The sequence below is a fragment of the Montipora capricornis genome, chromosome 13 (assembly GCF_036669925.1).
Source record: "Montipora capricornis isolate CH-2021 chromosome 13, ASM3666992v2, whole genome shotgun sequence".
Classification (NCBI taxonomy): Eukaryota; Metazoa; Cnidaria; class Anthozoa; order Scleractinia; family Acroporidae; genus Montipora; species Montipora capricornis.
In genome coordinates this window covers 50,207,053-50,221,840 of record NC_090895.1, presented here as the reverse complement: position 1 = coordinate 50,221,840, position 14,788 = coordinate 50,207,053, and positions in this window count along the sequence as shown.

Genomic DNA, 14,788 nt, shown 5'->3' with positions numbered 1-14,788 from the left:
TATTTTTATAATTTTGTGTTGTTTGACACTGAAACAAATTTTCACTGGCAAATTAGCCGAGCTCTGACAGCTGGCAGCAGTGGACAAGTCAGGTACAAATTATCGTGCTATATTTATTCCAAACAGAGACATCGATGCTCATGCGTTCAAAAGTAAACAACCTAACAATTAAGACTGTTGAATGGAATCCGCACTCTTTGCAAGGACAATCACCCTGTTACAGTTTTACCTTTAGAAGGAAGCACGCTTACGCAATTCATAAATGTTCTTGAAGGCGAGTACCACTGAGGCTTTCGAACCGCACCACAAAAAAAGTTTACACAGTCTTAGCAGGACATAATGCCGCCACATTGATGTCACTATACTTCTTCGGAACGGGTGGACACAATTTTGTTGCTGAACTCAGTTCTGTGAACATCAAGTGTGCTGACACTCTTCTCCTGTTCAAATCACTTTTTTGGAATTTTTTTTAAGGACAAAGCAACCATCTCTACAATAATGAACAAGGGTCAAAATTTCCCAACGTCAAACCACAGTTCTCTTTACGAACACCTGTTTAAGGAAACTTTTGAAGCAAAGACGCCCTGGAAGATGTCTCTGCCCTCCGTAGAATCTTGTTTACCTCCAGACTCGGCTCTTTCAAATGAACAATCGTAAACAGAAGCTCGTTGATGTCATGATGGGAAAGATGCTGCGGAAGACATGAAATACCTCGACGAACCGCCACAACCGACTTCTGTTTTAAAGGAAAGTTGTACAATCCAGGTCATCAAAGATCGCCTCAAGTTTTGAAACAGAAACATCGCAGAGAAGAAAATGGATGGAAGTGGTCTTGAATACGAAAGATTGAAAGAATTGTTCAAAAGGTTTGGGGAGGGGGAAAAGGGCTTGTTTGCATTTCCTATCACAGGCCGCCCATGCCTGCTCGCTCGTCAGGCGCCAAGAGTCACCGTTTTACAAAAAGAATCTGCTTGCAATATTGAAACATTTCGAGGAAATTTCAAAGAATTCCGCCTTAACAGCAGGTACATCACTAATTATTAAGTCGGAAAAGGTTTGTACATTTTTGACGAAGAGCTCGAGGCTAATTTAACTTTCGTTTACAAAGTTCCTTCGATCTTGAGGCTCACGTCCCTGTAAACGATCAAATCCGCCCGCGTGTGCGCAGTGGTTGAGAATTTCACGCATGCTCAAATAAGTGATCCTTGGCGCATACTATTCTGTGACGTGCAGTGTCGTTTGCGATCGAAAAATGCGAAACGTACACGTGGAATATCTCCAGTTTTCTGCGGTGAAATTCTTTCAAATTGTACCGAGCGGGTAATTACTGTGTTGCCTTGCCATTTGCCAATTAATCAAGAACATTTGTAAGCCAGTTTTTTAAGTGGGAGCTAAAAAAACCAAATATTCGCTAAATGTTTTACGACGAAACTACCTTTGTAACCCCACTATTTTTTGGCCTTCAGAAGATTCCTCTGGACAAATTCATGGTTATGTCAAGTTTAGGGAAATTTTTATACCGACGGAATGGGAGAAAATTAAAAATTAAACCAAAACAAAACAAGGTAAACAAACTATCTTTAGAGATTTCTAATTCCAGGTAAAACCCTCCGTTAATTTAACAGTGATGGTTCAAAAGGGTAGTTTTATCTCCCAGAATTTTATTGCGATAGGTTCGAGAGGAGGTGTTGCAACTAAGAGTAATGGGCAACAAAATTCCCGAGGATGGTGGATACCCGCTAGCAGCGCGCAAAACGAAAGGCGAAATAAAAATATGGAGCCACCTTAAGAATTACTGGGAGGGCTGTCTCATAACAAGGTCATAACCAGCCTCAATTTCATTTAAAGGCCAGGTAACTAAGCAGATGACTGTAAAAAAGAGGCTATTGCAGTTACAAAGCACAGTGCTTGAAATTAGCAGTCATACGGTTGTCCCAGATGACCAGAAAGATTTACCGGGCAACCAGTTTTGGTAAAATGAAACGAATGGTTGCCGAAGAAAAAACAACAGGAAAAACCCAGCCAAAAATAGAGAATGAATATTTATTACATAAGCAGCACCCGACTTACCTTTTGGTTTTGTCATATCAATGTGCGATAGAAGTGTGAAATTTACAATAATTTATTTGCCGCACCTGAGCATTTTCCTGTGAATTGAACATCTGTGACTTTTACAAAAACATTGTCAGATAAGGAAAATGCAAAGAACCAATATCAGAAACATATAGGCAGTGGAGATTCTAAAATCCTCAAATTTAAACCCAGAATTCAGAGCGGACGGGTTTGAGTATCGACGACTGCAAAGTTGACAATAGCAGACTGTGTATCGGATAATCAAAGTTTTATTTACAATGATGATACAATACAACTGTAAATTATTTGATGGCTTTCTGTAAACTACAAACTCTTGAAACTGATGAAATCAATGTTCAGAAACTGGTTAACTTAAACATCTGAAAAATGGTTAGGAGATGACCTGCCATCCTTTCAAAACGTGCTTATTAACTGAACTGAAACTTTTAAGCCTATTTCACTCTTACCGATAAAGGAATGCTTCCAAAAATGTCAATCACAGTTTTGTGCGCTTCTGGCGACCTATTAATTAATAATATTAATAATCCAGTTTCTGTCAGTGTAATAGCCAAAAAGCTGCAGGCCACACCCATAAAACTGTGGGATTACCCAGCTCCAACGCCATGTGAGCGACATCTCAACACAGCTTACATCGAGTGGGCTTTCCTACTGGGCAACCCAAGTATTTATCAGGGAAACCAAACTTTAAGGGTAAGTTTCCCAGAGCTTTTGAAACAGGGACAACCTGGATTTTTTTTAATTTTGAGCACTGCAAGCAACATACACTGTTGCCTAGTCATTTGCAGATGTGTTGTTAGGGTGCTAGAATTTCCCGAACTGGAAGTGCAAAGTTCAGTGTGGTCATTAGGCCTGCAAGAAACATTGATATGTTATCGACAAGGACCTGTGGAACAAAAGTTTTGCAGATTAATTGGCAATTTTTGTGGTTTGGGGGAAATTTTTGCATGTGGGAGAGATTTTCTGGCTGGGATTTCGTTATTCCTTTGCAATTTTCTGACATGTAGTATTAAAATGAATTTATATTAGTATTTGAATTCATACAATCAAAAATACAGATAAAACAATAAAGTTTTGCAGTTCATAAATTAATCTTGACATTCTGTTTTTGTTTGCGTAGTATTCAGGTAGGATAAGGAGGGCAATCTTTGTAGATTGTCTCCTGAATCGTGGATGGGTTCAGTTAGCCGACAAGAGTCTCAGTTTGTGCAAAATGATTGTAAAAGAATGTGAGTCAACATGTTGAAGTAAATAATAATATACGTAAGGATTAGTTCAAGTACCCACTTACAATGAAGTGAAGTGATGCTTTTTCAGCTGAAAGTCGCAATTTTCTTTGACACTTTTCTTGAGCACCTCTACATAAAGAGACTACAATGTTACTTGAATGTACAGTACTTTACTTTTTTAATCAAAGGGTGGCTTTAATTGAGTCCATTGCGTCAGTTCAAGAAGATCCCCATGGAAGTAATCAAGAGAATTGAGGAAGAAAAGAATTTCAATGGAGCGGGGGGATGAGCGTATAGATCTGGTGAGCAACAGAGATTGGTGAGCTTGTACACATTGCCCAAATGGGCGCAAGACACGGTACAAGTTTGTACATCAAAACTACCAAAGATGGAGCTAGCAACACAGATTCAGCCTATCACAAGGTAACTATCAAGTGACTGGCAAAAATATATATTGTGTATCTTGTTGTTGACTTTTGACATGAGTTTTATTATGACTTCTGAGTGATGTGTGCTGGGCTGATCATTGCGTGGGTGTACCAGTGAAGACACTGTTACCTGTAGCTGATTTGCGTCCAAAACCTTGCTGTGATTATACCTGAGGGTAAAACTTGAAAGGACTTGTACCCCATGCGCTTAGCCTTGTAAGAAGTACTTGTACAACAAAGCATAACGTCTGTGGCAACCTGGTGCACAGTTCAGGGGTTTTCAGAAAGGTTTGCAGAAGTGGTTGTTTGAAAAGTACAGTTGGTGTGATGAAAAAGATGGAACATGATAAACCTGACCTATACATTAACTAAAAGTGCAGTTACATTTATGTAACCAAACAATGCAACAAAGTACTGTAAAGGTACCAATTTTCAATATGAGTGCAGGGTACAGGTTGGTGGCAAATTTTAAAGGTCGGAGTTGTTGGCGGCATGCCCACCACAGGCAAATGTTCCTACATGTAGCAGAGGACATGGGCATGCGTCTCTGGGAAATATTGAAATATTACCTGGACCCCTAAGGAATGTATTTCCTGCAGTGTCATAACATGTGTCTTTTCCTTTTCACACAATGATAGCTTGGCTGTTTGAGTTTTGTGTTGATGTTTCTGGTGTTATTTTCAATCAAAAAGTAGGCAGCACAATCAAAACTGATATAGATTGGCGAGTTTTGCAAGCCAATGGCTATAAAAAAGGCCTGAGGTTCTGGTTTTCAATCAGTTTCTTCTACAGACACTCTGTACAGATGACATTACACAGTCAGTGTATACATGTAGGAAATTGAAAAAGATTATGGTGTACCTTTGGTGGCTCTTGTGCAATCAAAGAAATCACTTTTTGTCATGCTCACTGTGGACTATCCTTAATCAGAGGGCAACTGGGGCATTGTATACCATATTTTAGTTAGAAAATGCTTTGTGCATGTAAGTCTTTATCAAGGGCTACAGGATGTGGATTTTAAATGTATCATCAACTTCAGCTATATTTTAAATTCGTTACCTTAATTAATGATAGGTTATTTAAACTAGAAGCTACCGTTGCCTATGAATTCCTTTATTTGTTTTGTTAGGGCTACTCTTAGTGTCGAGTTAGTGATCACACCGGCATTTTCCAGTGGGCTGAAAAGGTTCATTGCAACTCTGAAGCTATGTGGATATTTGTGGAAGATGTAGACAGTGGAAATCATCCTGCACCATGAGTTTTCATGCTGAAGAGCAAGTTTGCATCTGATGAGCATACCCTTGAAGTTCTTTGTCACTGTTTTTGAGCCACTTCCTCCTCAGTATGTCATTCAGAATGGTTTCTGACAAGCTGGCTTGGTTGTGAATTTCATCCTCACTGACTTTAACTTACATGATAAACAATACACAAAACTAAAGGCCAGGGTACACAGTACTATTTGTCAACCGGTTTTGTCGTGCTGATAAATCATAACCTGTAATATTGTCTCTACAACTTGAATTAATTCTCAAAACAATCTTCCCATTGTACTCTTAGCATTCTCCATTTTGAAAGCTTCGACTTCGTAGAGTATTTATGCGTAGTACCCCACGGGAATACCCTTTGATTGACATGGCAGTTTCTTTCGGACTGTCGGCCTGAGGGCAACATATTTTGTGAATCCGACCAATTATTTTTTATTTCAGTTGAGATCGGTATTTTATCGGCTGTCAAAATTGACCCACAAGATTTGCACTCTGACGCTGGCAGGGCCAACAAATCATAGGTGTAGACCGGACGTAAGGTCATGTTTCTTTGGGGATCAAACCCTTTATCCACAAGAGGTGTAAATTTGAAGTGACTGTCTATTTCCCACCTCAACACCCTTCCAACCCATTTTGGGCTTTAAAAGGGGGGGGCCATCTCCGGGAAGTAGTTAATTGCCCCAGCAATTCTCTCTAGTAGCTTGTTTGGACTATTCTAACCTAGTGTGGAAATGTTTGTGAAAATTGATACACCAGACTATAAGCAATAATTTACATTCATGAAGAAGTCTAACAAACCCAATCAGTAAGAAATTTATGTTACCAAGTAGTAGAACCTGACCCACATTTTAAAAACTTATGAGTGAGGTCCTCTGACTGCAATGCTCACAGGTGCAGACAGCAGTCAGATGGCAGAAGGTAAAGATATAAGGCGGGGTGGAATCCAATTACTGACAAAGGAGGGGTAAGGGGGAGGCGGAGAAGGGTTGTCCATGGGCTGCAACTTTGAGGACTGCGGGGAAGTTTAAGTTATAGATTTCTCATATTTTTGTGGAAAAAATTATATGTGTACAATACGATACAATATGTTATTCGAGAGAGAAGAAAAAAAAATTAAAAGCTACAAAAATATCTCGAAAGGGGATATCTACGAGGTAACCCCTGTAGTAAAAAGATTTTTATGAAGTATGAGAACTATGACTGTATTGGACAAGAAGCTTCTTGCCAATAAGATAGTGTTTCTTTTCACGTGATCAGTAAAACCTTGTTTTTCCACCGAAACCAAAGAGAACGTTTGCCTGATTACTATAGCTCAATTCCCGGAGGATATTAGTTGGGGCCACCAACATGGCTACCGTTCCTGTTGTAAAGGGGACACCAAACATGGACGTTGTGACATCAAGTGAAACACTATTTATAAACTGTTTTTGTTACAATCATTTTTAGGATCTGGAAACCAGGCTTCCAGTTGCATTCCGTCATTTGATTCTGCCGGGAAAAGAACCCTCCCCCCACGTGAATTGCTGGACTCCTGCAAACCTCTTACTCGTGTCTGCTCTGAGAAAAAACCTTGCCTTTGAAAGGTCTCTATACAAAGACAAGTTTCCCTACCTTTTAACCCAATACAGACGCAAGGTCGAGGCCTGGAAATTACAATTACGTTTGGCCTTCTGTGTTAAATGCTCTTCAATTGTTTGGTAACAATGTCTGTAGTTTACGTCGTACTTACTGCGATTAAACTTGCATGTTTTGTGTTTGGTATAAGTACGGGTTAATGGCCTGCACTCAACACCTCAAATTGGCTTTAGCTAATGCCTTAAAAAAGAAGGGTTTGAAACTGAAAAACTAAAAGCAGCTAAAAAAAGTAAAGAAACAAAGAACGAAAACAATTACTTACCCTCAATAACTTTGAGGGTTCTAAGAAGCTTGTAGATTTTAGTTGTTAAAGCCATAGATTTTACCACACAGGATGTAGTGCGGATAAATGCTGACTGGGACAAACTCTTGGGTTCTCAAAATCATTGAGGAGAAGTTTGGCCAGTGGTATCTTATCTGTAAAATGGTTGGGAGTAGCAATTCTTCTGGTTCAATGGAGGATTAAACGATAGGGCATGCTGCAGAAACCATAGTTCATATGAAGACCTGCAAAAAGAGTAGAACACGGAGATATCATGGTGAGGTGCTGTCTATTCTCTCCAACAAAATGGTGCTGGCTCAATAGTGGATGTTTGAGAGGACTCCTGGTGTATGATGCCATGTAGATCTATGTTGCAACAGCCGTCAATAGGAATTTTCTCGAGTTATAGAAACACATGATTCCATATTTCATTGTGATACTGACAATTATTTACTTATATCTCCAGTTTTCAACAAATTGTGCATTTCGGATGAGAATGTTATGATTGGTGGCCCCTACCGGCAGTGGCAACACCAATTCTGTGCCGAGTTTGCTGTGTTGCGACTTCTTGCAGCAGATATCTGACTGTAGATGTGTTTATGGTGACTCCTCTACAATCCCTGGCAGACCAGGCAATGTTGCATGGAAACTTTACATCAGTTTGCCTGTCTGTTACATGTAAACCAACAGACAACAATCATTTCCTTGTAAATAGTGTAAATGCCAGGAATGGCGAACGGTAGGGGGCCTTCATATCACAACCAATGGTAGCGCTTGACTTCGTGGTGTCCTTTTCTGTGGCGATTTGATATCACAGAATCTTGCTTGTGCATTTAGGCGATAACTGGACAAGTCGCCGACCGAGAGTTTCATTTTGGAAACTTGCACAGTTGTGGGGAGCGGCTATTTCCTATATTCTCCCAAAAAATGCAATCCCATATTAAGGTGTATCACTCTTTTTGGTGCACACTGTCGAAGGACCCTATGAAAGAAAATGCGTTGAAGTACAAGTCTTACTTCATTCAAGGTTCTTGGTGTGAAGGTCCATTGAAAGGAGACTGTCTCTCTCTGATTAAAATGAGTATTGAGTGATTTTTTTCAATGCAACCAGTGATTTAAAAGTTATTTCTTCCTGAATCAACTTTGGTTGCCACTAGGACGGTATTTTTTTGGGGGGGGGGGGGGGGGGAGGGTTGCATCATATTAATAGTCCTTCTTGTAGCGTGAGTAAAGTGTATCCTCTTTAAGACCAAGTAATACGGGCAACAATTTCCTTCAACTTGTCGCGCAACACTGTTGCTTTGCAAGTTGAAAAACTTAATTGCCCTTATTACCATCATGCGCTGACCAACTTGTAAACGCCAGAACAATCTTTTTGTTGCAAGTTGCGTCAACATGTTGCGGAAGAGTGAGAAGGAAGCTTACTTCTTGGACACGAATTGATGCCGTGGGACTGGTGATGGGTTGTCGCGCGGTTATCGCGGCAAATTAAAAAAAAAAGCAACAAACATGGCTGACCGAGAAAGAGGTATGCCGTGTGCGATACGAAGGTGAAAATTGTCAGACGAAACTTAAACTCAGTTCGTGTTACAAAGCTCTATTGGGCTTTCCCTGCCTATGGGGGAAACATAAATTTGAACCACAGGAATAGGGAGCTTAAGGAACACGCTTTACGCGACCTATCGCGCACTCTGAGAACGGATTTGGTCGGCGAAAGGCCAGTAGTCGAAAGGGGGTATTTTTTGAAGTGGTAAGGTCATGACAAAAGGACTGAGTTTATTTCGTCTCACTCTCCGCAACATGTTGACGCAACTTGCAGAACAGGAGTTTGGTGCGTGACAAGTTGGCCACGTACGGTTGTAAAACGCGAAACAGAGTTTTTCGCTTCACTTGCAAAGCAACAGTGTTGCGCGACAGGGTGAAGGAAAATTGTTGCCCATTCTGTATTACTGTAGATTCAGTTGGCTCCCAGGGCTCTCATCGTTTTATAAATATGGTGTCATTCTAAGGTAAAGTACAGTAAAGTAGAACCTTATTTAACGTTCGCGATAACTCGTAACATAAACTTTTAATCACTGACAAACCTGAGGTCGAACGGTTGCGCTCATTTTACGCCACCCTCTCCATCAGGGCTCCGTTTTACGCGGTATTTACAGATACTAGCTAAACGGAAAGTAAAGGAGTCGAAACAAGGATGCGAGATCCGGGACTCGCACTCAGGACCTCTTGCACCAAGGCCGCGCACTAACCGACTGTGCCATCCTTCGCTCCTCACTGTGCCAGGGATTGCATTACGGGACAAACTAAACTCGGGTGGTTGTCTTGTCGCTGCTACACGTATCAAAATGTGACGTCGATTCCCTTCCCTCCCCCACCCTTCCCTGGTGGTAACGTTTCCATTCATTTGGCTTACTAGAGTTGGAATAGAGCGAGTTTCAATCGAGTGTCGTAAAACCAAAACCAAAGTAATTACTTTGGCCAATTAAAAAGGACGGAGGGACAATCCGGAAAAACCAATCAAAACTCGAAATAATACACAGTAGCCGACGAACAAAGCGCGGGAAAATGTGTACGCGCGAAGGCCACGTTTGATTTTGATTTCACTTCTGAGGGGTTGAAAAAGTGGCGCCGAGAACTGTGAGCCACTCACTGTGTGAAGTAATGCAAAACCAAAGCAAGTTCGCTAATTGCTTGCGACACTCAATTGAAAACCGCTCTAAAAAAGAAATAATTGTTTTTTGTTTGGGTAGGTTTATGCAGACTGGCCAGAGCAAGTGTGGTCTTCAGTTGGGTAAGAAAGTGGTGATGTTAAAGGGAGGAAACGATTGGGCAGATCTAAAACTTATCGCTAAGGTAAGTGGTGGAGTTAGTTTAAGAATTAGAGGTGCTCTGTCCCGGTAGTTTGTGGTCTCCTCATAAGATTCAGAAAGGTTGTCGGTAAAGGGAACCTCCATTCGTTCTAAAATTAAACTTCCGCTCTTTTTGTGAAACTTTTTGTTTCGCTCAATTTGCATTTCCCGAGAGCGAAAAAAGAAATACGGAAATGGACCGTTTCCATCGTAACTTACGACGGATCTCGGGGGAGGGTCGGGAGGAGTCCGAACCCCCCTTCTCTAACCCCTGTAAAGTTGATATTTCTTCGAAGGGGCGGAAGGATGCAGCGTTAGCTCTCCCCTGGTTACCAACCAGCCTCAGATTTCTGGCGAAACAGGGACGACCAATGTAAAGGAGCTTTTCCATTTGTATAGACAGTTATTCATGCATTTCGGGTCTGTGTTGTAGTCTTAAGTTACAAAGCAAAAAAACCTTTCAGGGAGTTGTGTAACGACAGTGCAGAGGATACTTCATGTAATTTTACCAGTTACTCGCCCATTACGCTACACAATTTAATCGGGTTACAATTAACTCAGGTACAACATTTTATTCTTGTTGCAATTTTGCCCACTCACTTGCAACCTTTTGTATTTGCTGTGTTAATCAAACTTGGGGCAGTGCTTGTACGTGTTATTTGTACGTTTCGGTTGATTTGTGTTGCCAGTTCACAGTCGCTAAATTGGTGGATACAGGCCCCTTTAAACTTTTGTCTCCACTAGCAATCGGCAACAAGTACAGCAAACTCGGTACTGTTTTGAGGCAAAGAGAAACTAAATCAACAAGGAGTTAATGCGTCTGCAGATCGGGCTCGTGCTTATGCTTGCTGTTGCTAATGGAAAACCCAGCTTTAAGAAGCCTTTGGCATCGAATAAAATCCTCTTGATTGGCGACAAAAACAAGGCAGTGAATCCGCCCGAATTTTCAGGTGCCTGTAAGGGACAATTGCTTAAATTGTCCAGATATGTGCGAGGGTCACTTCACTCTTTTTGTCTTTAACCTGCCCTTCAAATCGATAGAGCATTATGACTCGGTGGCGAGCAGAGAACAATGTCTGACTAGTTCGCTGCGCACACTGGTGGAGGTATTGTTCTTGCAACGACAACATAAAATTAATATCGTCGAGCTAACGTGGAAGTTTCTTTTTATTTTATTGACAGGAAGTGTTTGACTCACCACCATTTTTCTTTCTAAAACCGAGCACAAACGTTAGCACAAACTCTTGCAGCTCGGCGGCAGGAATTTCTTCAATTTTCGCATTTTTTTCTTCTTCAATTACAAGGAACCTTGAATAATTTTAAAGTTATATGAAGTTTTATTCTTCGTGTTAGCATTTCTTGTTTCTCAGAGAAGGATCTTACGTCAGCTTCAGAGAACTTCACGAATCTATCGATGCGCTCGCCAATTTTCGGTTCCTTCTGCAGGTACCGGAGAACAGATTACGTAAAACAAAAGAAAAGAGGACAGCAATCAAAACAACTCCAAATAAAGACTAATCCCAAGTGACCAAAACTCCATGCAGAAAGACCCCATTTTTGTCCTTGACTGCCGGGATAGCCATGCAAAAAAAGGGAAATGACGGAATCAATACACTTCAATAGTGAGGATATGGAAATTACGCCCACACGGGTTCCGGATGTAGTTTCGTAGGAATTTTGAAGCGTGGTGTATTTTTCCAGTAAAACACTCCTGGCTATATAAGAAGGAGTTTATTTCAAGGAAGAATGCTGTAGGGGTAGCAGCAAGACATTTGCATCGTCTCTTTTTCGGCACTTGAGGTACTGGTATATGATAATGGCATTATATAGCGCATTTTCTATTACCTATTTCAAATGCGCTTTACAAGCAAGTGATCTATGGCGTGAAGAATCGGACATCAGCATATATGTGTGTCTTACCAGGGTAACGTGATCGTGAGTCCACCGGAAACACGGGATGTGTTATCACGGAGATGGAAACAGAGGATAGAATGTGCAGAATGTACACTTGTTTCTTCGAGATGAAGCTCATCTAATTGGCGGAGAATAAGGGGTAGGGAGAAATGGTCTTACAATGTAGACGTGGTTAGACGTCTTGTCGGGAGTTACATGTAAAGTACTAGTAGATTTGTGGAAGTCATAATTTTGTTTTGGGGTGAAGGCGGCGTTAAATATGAATGCAAAGGCCAGAGGTCAACCTGTTGGCCATTTGCAAGTTCCAGCAGAGAGAAATTGAACCAGGGACTACCAGGAGGTAAATTCAACGAGTCGTCAGAACGAGTCTTGAACCCTTGATCTCAGGGATCCAGGCATGAATTTCAAAGGAAAAACGGCAAGTTTTTTTTTGCCACGAAAGCTAATCACAAGCACATACGCTGGCTTACCTATTTGCTGTCAGTGATAATGGTGTTTCTTGTGATTAAAGTGCCACTGTGACCAAAAAATCAATTATTTTCTTTGGATTTCAAAACTATGTTAAGCGACCCAATTTTTAAGCCTTGATTTCAAAAAGACACTGTTTATTAGCTGGAAATTTTCTATTTACTGGTCCAACATTACTTACTTGAAGTTTTTAGAGAGCTGGTTCGAGGAGAAAATGATGCCGAAGGACTCACTAGTGTGGGAATGCAAGGCGTGTTTACGGCCGCGCCGCGAATTAATAATACATACGGGGAAGTTTTGGGCTTTCAGACTTCCAAACTCGAGGTTTACTTTTTTTGTAGCTAGTGAGACTTTGAGGTCACTTTTCTCTGGATCCAAACACTCTGATGTCCAATCGGTCAGTTTTGAACGTGTAGTAATGGCGGACCGTGAAATCCAAAAACTCACAGTCAAAGTAAACGGACCTTTGGATAAAGATCAAAGCTCAAAGATTTTGCCAGTCAGCTGTTAAAGAAAAACACTTTCAAAAATTGAAGGAAAAAATGAAGTGAATTTTTTTTTTTATCACGGGCCCTTTCATTAAGCACGCTGTGTTACTGAAAACCAGTTCTTAAAATCGCGGTGAGAAAGGTGATTTCTTATGGTTTCACGAAGTCTCCACGATGGTGTTTTTTACGCAACTTTCAATCGTCCTGGTGAGCTCCGGCCATTAAAGAGCTATGCCGAAGGAAGACATTTAACCGTGCTTACTCCGCAATCTGCATTCTTGTTTCAAGCGCGCGGGATGGGAAAAGTCATTGGTTCCGCATGCGGTACATCTCCTCTCAGATCGAGATGTTAAAATAAGAATCGTGTCTCTGAGTAGTCTCTGGCCAAAATGCCAAGGGAACCGAGACTACGCCTCTCTATGAGTTTTAACACTTCCTTCAAGGGTGTGAAAAAGAAGAATGCTATATTTTTGAAATAGTGCGGTATATAGCACGAAAAGATAAATAGTTCATGCAGATTTCAAGTGCGAGCATCATTTCTCTCTTTCTCTGGCAGCCGCACTGGGTTTCAAACGTCAGGGGATTCGAATCACCGTCAAAGGCCATCTGAAATAGACAAGTGCGAGGATGATTTCTATCTTTCGTACTTTCTTCAAGTTGTGCCAAGTCTGGTTGTCGTAGTTGAATGCAGTATAATTTGGTTTATATTTTGTGTCCCAAGGAAAGAAAAACCAACGCTTATAAATGAAACATTTTGGGGGGACAACCAAAGAGTTGTATGGTATTTCAAATGTGACCCTCAGGCAATTGAGACCCTTTGGACTGGTTTTTAAAAATCTCGCGACGTTTATCACCAATGAAAAAAAGGTTGCATATTATATTGTAGTGTAGTTAATAAAATTTATTGGTATCTTATAGATACGATGTTGCTTCGGATATCTTTTAAACATGCCAAAATCGTGTTATTAATTCTCCTGGGCAATGTTGTTCAAAAGCGGATTAACGCTAATCCCAGATTAAAAAATTAACCAAGGAGTTTATTATCTATTTCCCAATTGCTGCTGCAACGCTGTTATTCGGCCCAAACTTTACATTAGCAGAAGTTCAGATCCTGAACAACAAAAATAACGCAACCGAAACTGGCACCAAAAGTTGAAAAATTGAAACAAAAGTTAACGCTAATCATGGATTAAGTTAACCCTTTCGAACAACCGGGGCCCTGGAGTTGTCGTTAAAGTAAGTGATTGTTATCTTATTAGAGAGGATTGCCCTCGGATATATTTTAACGTGCAAATTCGTTTTGTTAAAATTGTAACCAGTGCTTAAAGCTTGAATATCGTTTTTCTTTTTTTTTTCCGAATTCAACTTGTGGACACTAGGATCCGAGTGTGCACAGCGGATCCTGCGCTATCTGCCGGATAAAGCTTAATATCCAGTGGATAAGTAATAGCGACAGCAATGCGCTATTCATGAATAATGATTTCTCCGGTGAATAGCGTTATGGACGTGTTATGAGGTTGGTTGAAACATGTAATTATCTTTCTGTAGTCTTGTTACATTGTGGTGTAGTAGTTAAATTGTTATCATTTATTGTTTAGGATTGTAATTAGGATATCTTTAAGCAGTGCCCAACTTTTGTTGTAATGGGTCATTAAAGTGCAACCAGTGATTAATGCTTAATGTTATTTCTTCCTGAACTCAACTTTGTTGACACTAGGACGGTATGAGGTTGCATAATGTCCTTCTTTGTCGGTTGTTGTTCTTACTAGATACATGAAAATGCCTTTTCATTCTTTCGTACTCGCCGGCCAGTCGAATGTCGGAACGAGAGCGTGTTACTAACTAATGAGAGTATTCAATCGTGGTTTAAAGAGTCTGAGTAGAAAGCTGTCCTGCATGAAGAGAGATTGAATCGATTTCTGACTCCGAAGAAATTTGGACAAAGCAAAATACGAAAATAGCGGGTGAATGACCCTTGTAATTTTTTACTATCGTCTCGATTACCTCGCGGCCACAAAGTAGAAAATCAGTCTGTGAACTCCTCGTTTGTGTGGTAATGTATGCAGTTAACCAGGTTCTATCCTTGTCAAAAGGACAGCAGGGTATTCCAATATTAATTTCTCAGTTTTCACTACTGATTCTTCGTTTACCATTTTTTT